The sequence below is a fragment of the Peromyscus leucopus genome, chromosome 2, assembly GCF_004664715.2.
Source record: "Peromyscus leucopus breed LL Stock chromosome 2, UCI_PerLeu_2.1, whole genome shotgun sequence".
NCBI lineage: Eukaryota > Metazoa > Chordata > Mammalia > Rodentia > Cricetidae > Peromyscus > Peromyscus leucopus.
Window position 1 is genome coordinate 28,109,854 of NC_051064.1, and position 16,346 is coordinate 28,126,199.

Genomic DNA, 16,346 nt, shown 5'->3' on the forward strand with positions numbered 1-16,346 from the left:
TATAATTGGGAGTCTCTGGCCTCTGGCTCTGAAGCTAGGTGCCTGTAATCCTGTAATAGCAACTGATTGAAAGTCTGGTTAGAAATCTTTTTAATCTGTTGTAGAGGAAATCTAGACAAGAAGTTTATAAGATAGGATGTGACTAGTAGTATTAAAAAAAAAGGAGAGCCAGGCAGTAGTGGTGCATTCCTTTAATTCCAGCACTCAGGAGGCAGAAGTAGGCAGATTTCTGTGCATTTGAGGCCAGCCTGGTCTACAAAATGAGTTCCAGGACAGTCAAGGATGTTACACAGAGAAATCCTGTCTCAAAAGAAAACAACAACAACAAAAAACCAGCAACAAAAAACCCAAAACAAAACACAACAACAACAAAAAAAAACCAAAGGGGGAAAAGGGGGGTTAAGAAGAGTAGTATCCAACTCCATACTGGAGTCAATGAGCTACTGGCTAGAGGAACTGAGCTGTTTCTTACATTTCAGGATCTCCATCTGGAGTTGGCAGATCTTGTCTTTTATTATTCCTGACTGGTTGATGCAGAAGCAATATTACTCCTTGAGAAAGAGACAAAGACCACCTCTTTCTGCTGTTAGTGAACCTAATCCTTGCCAAATTTGTAGCACTTATGTTGGTCAGTGAGTCTCTTTGGCCTGGAGGTCAAGGATGGTATGAGCCACCCATTGGAAATCCTAGATGAACTGAAAAAAACTGATGGTAAATTGCTAGGAAAGTAGTCAGTCTTACAGCTCCAGTGCCAGTGCCAGTAGTTATACAAAGGACTATCAGAGATGGCATAATCTGAATCTCTCATTTGTTATGCCATTCCTATACCTAGAGTTTGAGTGGGATCTATACCCTCTGTATTTTGATTGTGGCTGATAGTCAGCTATGATAAGTTCTATAGTAATTGGTGTAAGAAGAGTTTCAAGGGACCAAGGGCCATCTAATATGGGGGTGATCAAGAAGATAGAAGGAAAAAATCTAAGAGTGTAAGAAGCTCACCATCTTTAAGAAGGTTGGAATTTCATCCTTGGTGGTGAGGACTGTGAGTGACTGAATTAAGTGTTTTCTGTCTTGGGTAATGGCATTGTGAGTTGGATCAATAGTTAATACCAGATAATAACATGAGGAGTAGTCAGCTGGACCTTTGAGGGTGAGACCTTATATCCCTGGCTGGACAGAAAGTTTAATAAGATAGAGGTGTCAGCTTTGCTAATTTGCAGTGCTGGACTACAGAACTACAGAGGAGAGCATCAGCTATATATTGTATAAGCTTAAATTTAGGAAGAGACAGGAGAGTAAGTCAGAGGCCAGAGCCTGTCCAAATAAATGTAGGATGTCCTAGAACCTCTGGGGTATGACAGTCCAGGAGAGTTGGGTGGAAATATGAGTACCCAGGTCAGTTCAAGTAAAGGCAAAATATTTGTGACTGAGGATAGAGAAGTGTGGAAAAGAAGGCATCCTTGAGATTTAGGATAGAGAAATGGGAGTTCTCTTAGTGGGTAGTGGAGTGGAGAGTATGTGGGTTGGTTACTATGGGATAAAAGGGAACTACTGCTGAGTTGGTAAGCCAGAAATCTTGAAACTGTTACGGTCCACGGGAAGTCCCATAAAAGACCACCAATCATGTATGTAATCCACAAAAGCATTTATTAAAATTATCAACATGTTGGGGTCTAACTATCTGACAAATGGTGACCCTGAGAGAAGCTCCCAAGCTCCTTTTAAGCTGGATTAGAGGAGTTCCAGGGAAAAGAAGTTTGTCTGGGGGCTGATTGGTGGGTTTAAACAAAAAGTTTACAAGTTGTTATAGGATTGGTAGGTGGTTCTTGTGGTTAGGGACTTTCCAGTGACAGGGCAGGGAAAGCTCTCTTTAGCTAGCAGAAGTCTGTGGGACAATTGCTGATTAGTTGCCCCTGAGTTGTGGTTTTCCCGAGAACTACTTGCTCAGCTCCAGTAAACCAAAGCTAAGGCCTGGTCCCTGGCAGGGCTATTAGAAACCTGTCATGGCTCTGGTCTGGTGCCCCAGCCCTCTTCTACAAGCAAGCAGTAGGTTCATTCCATTGAATACTTTTAACTGTGAGTATGGGAGTGCTGGAGGGGGAAGAAGTGAGGTACAAAACATTCTTTTGTTTAGATCAGAGATAAGAAGCATTAAGTCCCCTGAGGCCACAGAGAGAGAGAGTGGGTATTGAGCCGGCATGATGTATTTGGTAGGGTTTAGTGAGACTGGTAGGGCTGTCCTCCCACTTACAATAGAGGAAGGAGAAGGATAGGTGGATCCTGAAATCTCCATCAGGACTAAGTAGGTAGCACCAGTATCCAGAAGGAGAGAGATAGATCACCTTGATACTGTGATGTCTACCCAAGGCTCCAAGTCAGAGATGGCAGTGGTCAGGCCAAGGGAGCCCAGGATCTCTCAGTAGTTCATGACCAGATGTAGGAGGTCAGTTAAAGGGCCACATGTGCTTGATGTCCCCATACTGTGTGGGACATGGGGGAAGTCAACACGCCAATGTTCTTCTTGATGACACTGTGGACATGGTCTAGGTGGTTCAAGAAGGTTCAGACAGGCCTAGACTCAGTGACCCTCCCAACTCCATTTGAAACAGAGGCCCAGAAATTCATGGGCTTTGGTAGGTCAGAGAGCCTCCGCAGTTGCTACGGCCAGTTGAAAGGACTTCACTAGCATCAGGTATTTTCATTTTAGGGCTTTTTTTTTTTAATCTCTCCTGCTGTGGAATCGTTCTATATAAATAAAACACTGATGGCCAGTGACCAGGCAGGAAGTAGGTGGGACAAGAAGAGAGGAGAATTCTGGGAAGCAGAAGGCTGAGGAGGGAGACACTGCAGCCACCACCAGGACAAGCAGCATGTAAAGACTCTGGTAAGCCACCAGCCACGTGGCAAAGTATAGATTTATAAAAATGGGTTAATTTAAGATAAAAGAACAGTTAACAAGAAGCCTGTCATGGCCATACAGTTTATAAGTATTATAAGCATCTGAGTGATTATTTTATAAGTGGATTGTGGGACTGCGGAGCTTGGGGAACCTGGAGAGAAGCCCTCCAGCAACACTCTCCCATGACACGTCATAAAGTCCATGGCCAAAGCTTCTGCCTGTGGAGTCCAGGGTCCTTTCTCTAGATGTTTAAGTTTGGTCCAAATATCAGAGAAACTCTGGGAGATGAAGCAGGTCATAAGGAGTTGTTTTCCATCTTGGGTCTCAGGACCCAGATTGGTATATTATAAGAGGGCCTTTGTGAGGCAGTCTAGGAATTGTGTTGGGTTATCATGTTTGTCCTGAATGACCTCTTGGATTTTTTCATAATTTGCTACTCTAAGGGTGACCTTGTAAAGACCAGCCAGGAGGGAAGATACAAATTGATTCCTAGCAAAATGACCCCTGGGATATTGTAATTTTATTCAGGGTCTTGATTGGGGACTGCCTTAGCCCTGACTGGGTGGGCAACCTGTCACTGAGAAGGGAGAAAGGGAACCCAGCGAGGCTGGAGAGGAAGAGAGGGACTGTGGGTTAAGGTTCATTAGCATGATTGAAAACAATGGAGGAATCATCTGCTTTGGGCCTCGCAGCCAGGAGGACGTGTTTTCCCTTGGGTGGCCTGTGCCACACAGTCAATTTTAGTCAAGATGAGGATGAGGTCAGATGGCACAATCCATTTTTTCCAACCCTAGCAAAAATGGCTGTCAGCCTCATGGCTGCCTCCATCCCGATGAGGGGACAGCAACTTGTTTGGCAGCAGGCCACGTTTCCTTTAAGATTACCTATGCATAGGTTTTTAACCATGAATGTCAGTGTTATAAGTTTTAAATTAATCATTTTTGTTACAGATTTTACAAGGTTTTAATCATACCCATGCTTACATTTACAGCTTTTGCCACTCCCATCAGCTATGGCTATACCAGTTGTGGAAGAGGGAGTGGAAAGGATATATGAGGTTTGGGATGTGAAATGCTGCCTTCTCCACATCACATGACCATTGCATTCATCAACTCACAGAAGCCCTAGTCAAACTGTAAAAGATCAAGCTAGTCAAAATGTCTGCATTGATGGGGAAGGGATTCACAAGGCCCCAGCCCTAGCTGAGGAACTTTAGCAGGTGATGGCAAATGAGAAAGAGAGTCATTTTTCTTTAGGAATGTAGTGACTAAGAGGTTGCCCTCAGTTTGGCCAATGGCCACACCTCCATGAGAATGTGGCCGTTCCTAAAGTACTATTTGGATTCAGGGGATACAAGGGGAAGAAGAAGAGAAGGAGAAGGGGAAAGGGATGAAGTTGGAGGTGTTGGAGAGGTACATGAGGAGTTGAAGGGGGAAATGGGCTTTGGATATGACTAAGTATGACTAAAATACATGAGGAAAATTTACAAAACGGACAAAAAATGAACAAAATAATTCTAAAAAGAGATATGAAATTATACCACAGGGATTCTCCTCCTCCTGCCTCTGCCCCACATTTCCTTTGGCTGTGCTCTAGACCTGCCATGAACATGAGAATATTTCCAAGATTTTTGACAGATGAATGAATTCTTTCTCCAAATCCTTTCTGTAATTGCTATCTAACTTACCAACCCAAAGTAAAGCAGAGGATTAAAGTAGACAGTGAAGTTGAGGAGGAGGAGGAGGAGGAAAGCAACATCACATTTCACATCCATAAACATGTGAGACACTTCCATTTAGCTCTTACAGTTAAATAACTGAAAACTAACTATTGGAGAGAATATGATTTCTATAACCTCTAAATTTCTCACTTTTAAATGAATTTACACAATGAAAGAACAAGAGAAGATTTATTTGTACAGATTCATTTCCTATGTGCTGGGAATAATAGAGTTTATGAATTCGATGTGTCTTATTCATAACATATTTGACTTTAATTATTGGGTTTTGTTTATACAAAATTAAATTTCCTCTATTCCAATATAATATATTCAGCTAGTATTTTAACCTATGGTTTGTGTTTGGTTATGACTAAACCATAAAGTGCATGTTTTATGCTTTGATTTAAAATGCATGTTTACGGGCAAGGTGAAACAGTGTGCCTCCTGCCACAAGGCACCAATGTCTTCACACAGCCAAGTGTGTTGGAACTATGGGCCAATGTACATTTGGATTCCTGAAAGTCTAAGATGCTTCTGAATTAAGGTTAAAAAAAAACAATATATGAGGGAATTGGAGAGATGAGTTAGCAGTTAAAAGTATTGGCAGCACTTCCAGAAGACCCAGGCGCTAGTCTCAGCACCTACATAGCAACTTGTTGCAACCATCTGTAACTCCAGTCCCAGGAGACCCAGTACACTCTTATGGCCTCAGTAGGCACTGCATACACATGGTATACAGATGTGTGCAGGAAAAACACCCATAAACCTTTTACTGTAAAAAGAGGAAAGGTAATAAAACTAATACAAAAAATATTTTTTTTTTAAGTTTCATTATTTCACAGGTCAAAATTTAAAATACAGCAAGACTCAAGTATAATAATACACTTGGAAGTAGAACAAGCAATCTGATAATAACAGCCATTTCTATATTCCTGGTTTGTCATTAAAAATTAACCCAGGATCTTCTTTAGCAAACACAGCTACTTTGAAATTCCCTTGTGTGAAAATTAATTGTGGAGAAACTAACAATTTAATCCCAACTTCATAGCTGAGAGCATCTCTGAGCTTCACACAGCTTTTTGGAAATCAGTCCTCTGCCCACCACTTACTTTACAAAACAGAGCTTCCTGAAAGTTTACTAATAAGCCTAGTACTTTAGGGGAGGGTAGAAATTCTAGAAATAAAAAATAATGATATTGACTAAACCGAGTAGCTCCTAGAATGATTACAATGCCATCCTAATGTTTTACTTTTATTTCCTTGATTGAGAGGCAATACAATTCAACTCTGCTTCTTATTACTGAATGTGTGTGTTAATCTACTTTCCCAGGAGATACCCGAGATAAATCAACTTATGAGGGAAGAAGGTGTATTTTGCCTTATAGATTCAGACTTTTTGGTCCACAGTCACTCAGCACAACTGCTTCAGGTCTATGTTGACACTGGTTATTGCAGGGGTAGTACATGCTGGGGAAGATGTGTCTCTCAGAGTTGTCCAGGAGTAAATGGAGAGATAAAACAGGATGGCTCTGATATTCCTATCTAGGGCACACATCAGTGACCAGACTTTCTTCTAGTTGTCGCCACCTAATGATTCCACCAACTTCATAGAGTGCCACAGGCCAGAGGTTTACCCTTTGAACATGGCCTTTGGAGTATTTTCAGGACTCTACTATAAATAGAACCACATCAAATTAATCTAGAAGCATGCAGGAAGTGAAATTAGCAGCTATTTACCAAGTGTTATTGATATGTAGCTGTACTTAACAGCAGGAATTCTGAATTATTGTACATAAAATAAAAAACTATAGCATCCTTAGATGATAGAATCCTATGATGCTACCTCTGCATATGCATTCCATCACTGATGTAACACAATTGATCAAAACATTATGGAGTGCATTAATATAATATAATATAATATAATACAATACAATATAATATATAATACAATACTATACTATAATACAATACAATACTATACTATACTATACTATAATATAATATAATATGATATGTATTATTTCAAATCAATGTACCCCTTTTCTTCCTAACTTTAGGATAGCACATGGCCTGTTATCACTTGCCAGGAGGCACTGTTTCAACTCTGAGAGCTTCCAACTGTAATAAATAATGAACAAAATGGGATCAGTGAATGTGCAATGTAACATTTATTGCACAATTGATTTAGAACCTGCCTTTCATTTTCTGGTTTTTTTTTTTTTTTGCAGCTTGTGAATATTTCTACGTGTTTTGCACTTGTATTTGCTCCCATTAACTTCTTTAAAATATAACAATAGCACAATTCAGACAATCTTCCTATATCAAAGTATTTAGGAACCCTTTATTAACAAAGTGTAGGGAGTCTGAGTGAGCCAGACTTGGGTAAAAGGCTGTAGGTAGCCAGCCAAGATGGGTACCCAAGTCTTTAAGTCTCAACTATATGTGCTCAACTTCACTGTTATGACAGGGACCTGGGACTTTTAAGCAGCATCTCCATCAGTGATTCAGTGTTTTCAAAAGCTTCCATGCTCAGTTGAAAGGCATATCATTGCATCAATGCTTGTCAACTCTTTGGACATACATAATCAAATGCATGGCGATCTGTAGGAGAAGACAGGCATGTGTCTTAAAGGAATAATAATTAATGGATAATTAGAATCCATCAGTTATTATGACTTCTAAATAGTCAGGATCCAGCCACATAAGTTCATAGGGCCACAGAAAATCAGTGGTTTAACACTGCTTTTAAAGCTCACAGTAGTTGAGAACAAGCATGAACAAAAGGAAGACAAAACTTGGGCAACTATTGAATTGTATCCTGAACAGCATGTAGAAAGAAAGCAAGATAATGTTTTCTATGTATGCACTTTGCTTCAAAAGGAGAAACACTTAAAAGTAGTAGAAGATCGATTATTAATGGCACAGTTTATACAGCCTGAACAGAAAATATATAATGACCAATTTTGGGGTAAGAGTGATGAATTACTACCCACATTCTATATAATCTATAAGAAGGATGCTTGTGTTGCACATCTTCCATTCTTCAGAAGTCATAAACTATTTATAACATTTCAGTAAGCAATGAGTACATATCAGATAATCATGTCACCTAGGGATTCCAAGGTTCAGTTTGAGTTCATATGTGCTATGATGCTCATACAATAATAACAAAAGCACCAGATAACACATTTCTAAACCATATTCTTGTCTACCATACGAGTGTCAATCTACTTTCTACTTAAAGTTCAAACACAATGAAGAACTTAGTCATTGAGTTTAACTTATAAAAAGTAAATATTTCATAGTTTTGTTTTATCCATTACTAGTTTATAATAAAAATGACCTTGTTTGAATGAAGTAATTGAATTTTTGAGCATTAATTAAACTAAACATTTCTCTCATTCTAACATTTAATATAATTCAGTAAACATATCTACAAAACCTTCTGACCCAGTGACCTTCACTCCCCTCCACTTACCACTTTCATGGACAAACTATTAATTTATGTTATAATTTATCACAGCTCTGAAAATAAATGATGAGCCTTCATTATTTCATGGTAGGCTGTATCTACTGTATCTATCAGTATCAAGGCTAAAGAATATCTCTCTGTGTGTATTTTCTTGTCCTGCATCTGTTTAAATTCAGTATGTTAAAACTCTCAGGACATTTTTTCTTTTTTTTTATAGGGACACTAGTATGTTGCTTGCCATGTGAATTATATAAGTTCAGCTTTTCTATTCATGTCTTTATGTGTGAACTGTAAGTATCCTCTCAAGAAGTTAATATTTTAATTCAAGTATGGTATTTTATTATATAGAAGTTTTGAAATTCAATGTTCAAAATTGTCAACTTTTGTTTTTTTCATTAAGATGTCTTATCATGAGAAATAAAAATATTCACTTATATTTTCTTCTTGAACCTCTAAAGCTTTATGTTTCATTGCTCTTGTACTTTATAAATGTTAGACTTATTTTTGTGTGTGCTTATGTTACATGTGTGCATGTATGTGCATGCATGCGCACGCGCCCCCACGTGTGTGTGTGTGTATGTGAGTGTGTGTGTGTGTGTGTGAGTGTGTGTGTGTGTGTGTGAGTGTGTGTGTGTGTGTGTGTGTGTGTGTGTGTGTGTGTGTGTGTGTGTGTTGAACCTGATGGTGTTAAAACCACATGCTAGACAAATATTCTAGTATTGATCTATACACCCACTATGGTAATTTGGAAGAAAAACCTGAAAAAATTCAAGAGTCTACTATATAACAGTTCTGCACTGAGACATATAACACCAGAAAGTCATGGGGCACTCTTGGCAGTGTGAGGAGTGATGTTTCACAAGCCACTCCAGGAATTCATAGGGTGTCCTTGGCAGTGTGAGGGGTGAGATTTCATAAGACAAGGAAGGAAGCAAAGGGAGGGAGACACTTCAGTGAGTGCATTTTAATATGGTGTAACTGTGTTTGGTCTTGTTTACAATCTTTTTGTTTTAATAAATGATTCAAGGTTTTTATTGTTGTGTTTATTATTTCTTTAATAAGCGCTTTAAGAGGGGCTATTTCCTGAGACCCAGGTATTAGTTGTAGCACAAATTCTAATTGGTCTTAATAATAAAAAGCCAGAGTCAGATATCAGAGTGAAAGCTGAAAAATCAGAGAAGTAGAGCAGCCAGCCACTAGAAAGACTTCTTACCTCTAGGAATCCTCAGACTGAAAGGGCAGAGCTTCTGTCTCCACACAACCTTATCATTTTCTCTCTCTTCTCAGCCATAACACTTCCTGTTTCCTCCTCCCAAGTATTGGGATCAAAGACATGATATTCTAAGTGCTGGATTAAAGGTGTGTGCCACCATTTCCTGGCCTCTAGTGGCTAGCTTTGCACTCTGATCTCCAAGCAAGCTTTATTTGTTAGATCACAAACAAAATATCCCCACAATTAATTCCTAAGACAGTTAGGCTTAGCATTGTTTTAAAATATATTTCTTGTCATCCAGATTCTCTTTCTGTGTCAGCTGAGAGTTTCAACAAGTTCTTGGTTTCCTATTGCTTTTGCCATGGTGAGTCCCAATATACTGCTATCTGTAAAGTCTTGCCTTTCATTTGATGAAAACCTTTGCCTTGAGATGTGAAGACCTAGCTCTTCTGTCTGTGTCTTAGGCTGGAAAGTTGCTTCAGATTTCCTTAGGTCAGTGTGTATGGGGGGGAGTGGGGGCAGAAAGAGACAGAGAAGGAGAAAAGGGAGAAGGAAGAGGGAGGTGGACACAAACAGAAACAAAGGGAGAGGAAATATATATGTGCCACACATTATTAGGCATAGATAGGTTTTAATTTGTCTTCCCCCAAGAAGTTCCAGTAGACTCCTTGTCTTCCCTAGCACCATCTTCTGGACAAAGACAAGATAATGCTAAGGGTACCTTACAAATTGAAAGCTATAAGAGGCACTGTCTCTCCAGGTCTATATCCTGCCCCCACATGGCATCTCCCCATGGGTACTAATGGTATTTCCTTGTGCCTGGTATACTCTGAATCTCTTGATATCCATTCAGGACATTTTTGTACATCTGACAGGAAACATGACCTCCTCTGCCTCATTGCCTCAAAAGAAGTTTCTGAATTCCTCCATTAGTTTTTATTTCAAAAGCTCAAGGCTCTTCTTCATTAAAAGAAAAGAAGCACCTAAGAAGGCTTTGCCCTGTTGTATTAATTATCTACTCCATTTCCCTGCTCTTCTCAAAGGTACAAATACAATTGGCTCTTAGGATGTTCTGGAGGTTAAGGTGATGATCTCTTTGGATAACAAAGTCTACAGATGCTCAAGTCATTTACATATAATGTATAGAATTTTATTATAACATGTATATCCTCCTGCATGTATTATACCATCAGTGAAGAATAATACCTAATACAATATAAACATTATGGAAATAATTGTAGCATCATGGCACAGAGGGAATTGTGAAAAAAACAGTCTATACATTTCCAATATGAATATGATATTGTATTATTTAAGTTTGGTGGCATCTGTGGATGTAGCATTATAGAGAAGATGGACTATGCATGTAAACTTGGTATCTTTCACTGTGCTCTTCTAGCATGCATATTTCTTCCTGATATGTTGGGAGATATTTGATCATACTGTGAAACCCAAGTTTGTATTTGCATTGATTAAATAAAGTTAGCCTTGAGTCAGGAGGCTGAGTAAGCAACAAGTTGACAGCAAGTAATCAGAGTGTATCAGAGGGCATCAGGGAAAGACAGAGAGACACAGAAATAGTAGGAAGGGATTTGGAGTGGCATGGCTTTTTCTGGTTTGGCAGAGCAGAAGCACAGGTCTCTGGGAGATGACAGCAAGAAGAGATGTTTAGCTAGTCATGACCCAGCCTCTCTGAGCTGGTGAGTTAGCAAGTCTTCACATCAGCCTTTGAATCTTGACTCTTATTTATAGACAGAATGATAGAAATTTAACTAAAGTTATTGTTAAAGACAGTAACAGAGATGATGCCTGTGAATTAAGGTGCAGCCACATGCCAAAGTTAAAATAACACTTGGTGCTCCAACATGTGTGGCTTGACCACATGGACCAAGAAGTCATGCCAGCTGGCTCTGTCACAATTGCCATTTAGGCCTCTTCATGTGAGCACTTACAGCAGGCAGCTACTGATTCCTCCTCCAGCACTCTCCTCTGATGGCATCATGAGCAGCAGTGCCAATTTAACCAACAGACTCATGCTTAGAATTTGTGGAATGGGATTGAATTAACCATTGACATTATAGACAAACTACTGATAAGTTAGCAGATTTGGTGAAATACCTGAGCAATACTTTAGTAAAGTGATGTTGGATATTCTGTATGCTCTGAATGTGTTGCTCTGATTGTTTAATAAATAAAGTGTTGACTGGCCAGTAGCAAGGCAAGAAGTATAGATGGGACAAAGAGAGAGGAGAATTCTGGGAGGTGGAAAGCTGAGTGAGGGAGACACTGCCAACTGCCACCATGAGAAGGTATTAAGATACCGGTAAGCCACAAGCCATGTGGCAACTTATAGATTAATAGAAATGGGTTAATTTAATATGTAAGATCTAGATAGCAAGAAGCCTGAGCCATTAGGTCAAACATTTTAAATAACATAAGCATCTGTGTCTTTATTTGAGTCTGAGTGGCTGCTGGCCTGGGTGGGACTGGAGATAACTCCAGCTACAGTAAAGAGTTATAATATATTACAAAAAATATATTACATAGAAAATAATATTACAAAGAAAAATCTCTCCTATGTTAGGAATAGGGAATGTCACAATGCAGAGCACTAGGACCCTGTATAGTTCTACTATAGATGGTTTGAAAATGGAAAATCAAAATGAGAGGATAAAGGACAGCTGGGATTGACATAATGTCTATTGTAATTACTACCGTTTTAGTAATAAATAGTTTATCTTTTAAAAAGTGGATTGGTAGCTGTGCCAAATATGATTTTACTGATAAGATACAAGCCTTAGAAAGACTTACTATTGATAAGATACAAACTATAGAAAGACCTCCTAAGAAAAACACTCATACACAGACAGTAATTTAGAGCAGAATTTACTGCACCATTCCATCATGAAACTGAGAAGGAGTGGCCTAAGTTTATGAGAAAAACCAACATTAATTTAACAAGTTACCATACAAGAATGACCACCAGATGATAGGCAGAAGTTAATTGGAATCCTGTGGAAATGTTAAATTTGAAGAGATTTAAGAAAGCAGTCATTTCACATGGTAAGCATTCACCCTTTTTGAAACAGATGCTAAATTCATGGGCAACTAGGAACAGAATTATTCCACCAGATTGAATTAATTTAGTTGCAGAAGTATTGGAAGCTGGTCCTCAGTTACAATGGAAAACATAGTGGATAAGGAAAGCTATGGTTCTAGAACAACAAGGCAGGGTTGGGGTACTGAGATTTCTCAAGACCAGCTTCTCACTAAGGGCCAGTACACTGATTTTCCAAAAGAGTCCATGACCATTTTGTGCTAACACCTTGATTCTATGCCATATACCAGCTTTGAATTCATTGTACAGGGTTGAAGAATCAGGAAAGAGGACTAAGTCATTGATGAAAATTATACAAGGTGCAAAAGAAGCCTTCACTGACTTTTTACAAAGATGGACCACAGCTGTAAATAGAATGATATCAGATACAGATGTTAGACAAACATTAATTGAATCTTTGGCTTTGGAAAATGCTAATTCAGAATGCAAAGGGGTGATGAGGCCTATAAAGGCAGGATCAGCACCCTTAGATGAATGGATCTAAAATTCAGCTATATTTGATCTCACAAGGAACAGGCAAGGCAACCCTTTGCCATTGGAAATGCCTTAGGGGGCCTCTCCCAGGCCCCAGTGTCAACCTTTGTTCAATCATTCCCTGTCAGCATTGGGGATACTCCTCCACATAGCAATTAAAAGACATAATGCCTGTTATATGCCTTAATAATATGTTATTTAAAAAACACATCCTGCTCTGGATGACAGAACAGCTTCGGTAGATAAAATCTTCAGGAGAGAACATAAAACAAGTGTTTTGGCAAACTTCTATAAATAATAAAAGACCAAAGCTAAAATTACAAATAAATGGCATTAAAATTGAGGGTTTGGCAGACACAAATGTGGCTGTAACAATCATTTCACCAAAATTTTGCCATCCAGATTGGCCTCTTCAGGAGGTTATTATTCAGCTTTTAGGGATTGGAACTTTATCTCAGGTAAAACAATGTGGAAGCTGGGTCAAGTGTATAAGGTCAAAAAGACAGGAAAATTAAATGAGAAACACAGGTTAATATTCCTCCATTCTCAGAAACAAACCATAAATTAGTAAGTGCTTTTAAGATAAATATTAAAAGGTATTATCAAGGACAGTCACCCACTATTTATGAGCAGTACATAACAGCTGCTGATATTTCAAAGGTATCAGCAGCCCTACCTTTAAAATGGTTAACTGGCATACGTATGTGGGTAGAGTAATGGCCTTTGCCATAAGAAAAATTACAGGCTTTAGAACACCTATTACAGGAGCAGCTAAATGCTCAACATATTGAAGAATCAACAAGTCCCAATAATCCTCTTATATTAATTATTAAAAAGAAATCTGGAAAATCACAAATATTAACAGATTTAAGAACCATAAATAAAGTCATTCAGCCAATGGGCTATTTATAGCTTGGAATTGCCTTGCCTTCTTTATTACCTAAGGGATGGTCTATTATACTGATTAATTAAAAGATTCCTATTTCCATGGTGTTATTAATTTTCCAGAACTTATTAATATAGTTGCTGACTCTCAATATGCTGAAAGAATTAACATGTTGAAATTGATGAATTTATTCCAGATGATTCAGAATTAACTTTGTTATTTATTCAATTATAACACATAATCAAAAATAGAAATCATCCTTTGTATGTAATGTATATCAGATTCCATACAAGTTTACTAGACCCTTTAACACAGAGTAATGTTGAAAATGATCAGCTACTTGTAGGAAATGTTCTAGAAGCTTCATAATTTCAAAAAAAAATGTTAACAGCAAAAGTTTGAAGAAAGATTTTTCCTTTACTTAGCAACAAGCTAAAGAAACTATAAGGAAATGTCCTACTTTTTCTTTGCATAATCAAATTCCATTACCTGCAGAAAGCAACCCTAAAGGTATTCAAAAGAAGTCAACACATCTTTAAAATATATATGCTGATTTAATGCAGCATTTTTTTCTATTATCCAATGTCTCTCCACAGCCATTGTTCCCTTTTCATTTGCATTTCAAAAAATTAAAGTAAAAAACCACCATGTAATCTATCTCTGGGGCTATTTATTAGCCCTTTCTGTTTATTAAGCATATCTTTGGCAATGGATGTGTTTCATTTTTCTAAGTTTAGAAAATTAAAATGTGCGTATCATACCATAGATACATATTCAGGATTCAAATGAGCAACTGCTTTAAGTTCTGTAAAGGCTGATTCTGTAATTACACATTTATTAGAAGTCATGACGATTATGAAAATATCTGTACAAATTAAGTTTGGCAATGCTCCAGCATATGCCTCTAGTAAAATGAAAGTTTTTTACTTATTAAAATTATTAAAACATAAAGGGTATTAAAGGTATACCACAAAATCTCCCAGCATAAACAGTTATAGAAAGATGTAACCATACGTTGAAAGATATGCTTAATAAACAGAAAGGGCTAATAAATAGCTTCAGAGATAGATTACATGGTGTTTTTTGACTTTAATTTTTTGAAATGCTAATGAAAAGGGAACAATGGCTGTGGAGAGACATTGGATAATAGAAAAAATGCTGCATTAAATCAGCATGTATATTTTAAAGATGTGTTAACTTCATAATGGAAACCAGGATATATGTTACATTGGGAAGAGATTTTGCTTTTGTTTCCACAGAAGAAAAGCTGTGAATACCATCAAAATTGATAAAAAATTAGATTCAAACAGGAGAGACCTTTTGATTTGGAGAATTGATAGTTCATCAAACTCCTTGGTCATTCACTATAAACTGATGTATAAGATTAACAAATGCCTTTCATTTGATCAAGTATGAAAAAAGTTATTATTAAAAGACAATATTTTTTCTGTTGCCAAAAAAAACTTTTTTTTCTTAACAAAGAGGAACTTCCAAAATTTAAGGTTGGGGCAGGGTTTTGTTTTTATCTTTCCAGGAGAATTAAAAACTTCCACCTAAGGAATCTAAAGACCACTGGATGCATAAAACATCTGAAGAAGAAGGATGAATGATCCAGAGAAAAATGTCATGAGAAAAAGAGTAAAATGGGGTAAAATAGTTCTAACAGTATAAAATTTTATAAAGCTTCCCAAATATTTGTTTCTGCAGCTCTCTACAGACATAAAAGGCAATGGTCTTTTTGTGGTTCCAATTCAGTTAAAAATTAAAACTGGTTTTGGAGTTGGAACATGTCTCTCTTCCTGTTTAAACCAAAGCATGCTTGTTAAAGAAAAATCGAAAATCTCTGTCTCATGTCTGAAGAGTCATCTGATATGGGAAAGAAGAAAACCAAAATTAAAAGACTGTTCTATTGTCACTAATCTCGTAATCCTTTGGTTTTATTTTGACTCTTTAAAACATTTCTTAAGACATAAATATTATCTCTAAATATATAATATTTTATGTATATACTTTCTGTCATGATATTAATGGTCATATAGAATACTAACTAATTCTAGAAATGGGATTCATCTAGCTTCCTGTACATGATTTTGGATTGAGTCTGAAGCAGGGAACTAGGCATTAAGTTTCTGTACCCAGATATACTTAATAGATGTGGTCCTTTAAATTCTCTGAGATCTGCTGCATATGATACTTAAAATGTTTAAATTTTCTTTGATGAACCATGATCATTCCTAACAATGACTTTTGAAGTCTCTAAAAAAGATGTCCTACAACAATGAATACAGTTGGATTGTGGTAATGCCATTAAGCTGACAAACACCAGCTAAAGATTAGCCCAGGACAATTTCAAGGCATTTAGCTGAGACTATTCAACCTCACAGACTTCAGTTATGACTTCAGATAAGCTCTGCACTTTTCCATCACACAGAGACTAAATGAAAAATAACACAGCTAGCTCTCCCAGGACTTGACCATTATCCCAATTTCATCAGGGTCCGCTTAAGATGTTCTTATCCCAGACAACAGGAAGTAATTTTAAGAATGCAATGTCTACATTC